Here is a 1453-nt window from a genome sequence, read left to right on the forward strand (position 1 = left end):
GCTGGAGCGAGGCCCCGTGTGGCCTGGCCAGTATTAGAGCGTCCCATTGAGATGCCCCATGGACGTTAACGTGTTGGAAGATGGGGTGCTCTCTTTAGAAGTGGTCCCAGCTCTGGCCAGGAGAACAGCCCCCGGGGGTGGCCTCCCCCAGGAGGGCCGGGCAGAAGAGGGGCCGGCCTCTCCGGCACTGGCTCTTGCGCCTCCATCCTGGACCTGCCTCATCACAGCGCCACCAGGGGCCCCGGGTTCAGGTTCAGGGCCATTGCAGATCGCCAAGGGTGTGTGTATGTGTGTGTGTGTGGGGGGGCAGGCCTGCATTCTTGACCAGTGTCCCCACATCTTGTTCTTGCTCCCCAACCCTCTGGGGCAGGGGCACTATGACCCATCTCCCTGGTGAGGACCCTGCTCCCCAGTACATGACGTGCCGTGTCCAGAGGCCACAGCTGGCGAAAGGCGGTGTGAGGATGTGCCCAGGTCTGGCTGATTCCCAAGTCCCCAGGTGCTGCTGTGCCCGGAGAGGGGAAGGCAGGGCAGTGGGTACTGCCCACCAGGGGTCCTGGGGCTGAAAGGGGCATGGGTGTGCCCTGTGCACAGGCCTGGGCTTCACGCAGTCCCGGTGTGACCCCCTCCGGCCTGAGGCGGTTGCTGACAGCTGTGTGACCTTGAGCACGTCTATTAAGCTTATCTTCCTGCATCTCAGCCTATAAACCTGTACAGGGGACAACGCTTCTCAAGTTTGGGGGAGAGGCGGTCAGCACAGGCCCCCAGAGAAAGCCCCTAAGTGGTGGTGGCTGTCACACCAGGACGGAAACCCCTTTCCCTTCCCTGCCCCCTCCTCCCTCGGGTCCCTCTCTTCCCTTTCGCCCACTTCCTGTCCCTGTCCCTTGGCTCACAGCACCTTCCCCAGCTCCTTCCGCTCCCCTCCCTGCCTCTCGACTCGAGGCCCCCTGGTCAGCCCCAGCCCCAGCCCCAGCCCCAGGGTGGAAGCCACTTTTAACAGAAACTGGGACCCACCAAGGAATTCTACGGGGCCTCAGAAAGAAATTCCCTCTGTCCCCAGGGGGAGGGAGCAATTATGGCCTAGTCTTGTCCCAGCCCCCTGGACAGGAGGTTTGGTGAAGGCAGAGCTAGGCGCCCACCACAGTGGTCCCCCCAGGGCCATCCCTGCGAGTGGCCCGGCACAGCCACATGGCTGAGGCGCAGTCAGCAGAGCTCTGGCTGCTTGGCTTTATTTTCCCGGGGGATCCCCCTGATGCTGCAGGTTGGGCCCCGAGGTGGGGTGGGGCGGTGGAGAAGAGGAGAAATTATACACATAGTTGCACTAAACTGTGGAAAAGGAAGACTGCATTTCAGAAAGACCAGGGTCCAGAAACCTTTGTCTTAACCTTGACCTAGACCAGGGTGGGCAACCCCTGGCACGTTGTGCCAAACATGGCTCGCCAGTACTTTTGCC

Source organism: Myotis lucifugus, unplaced genomic scaffold (assembly GCF_000147115.1).
Source record: "Myotis lucifugus unplaced genomic scaffold, Myoluc2.0 scaffold_247, whole genome shotgun sequence".
In the NCBI taxonomy this organism is placed as follows: Eukaryota; Metazoa; Chordata; class Mammalia; order Chiroptera; family Vespertilionidae; genus Myotis; species Myotis lucifugus.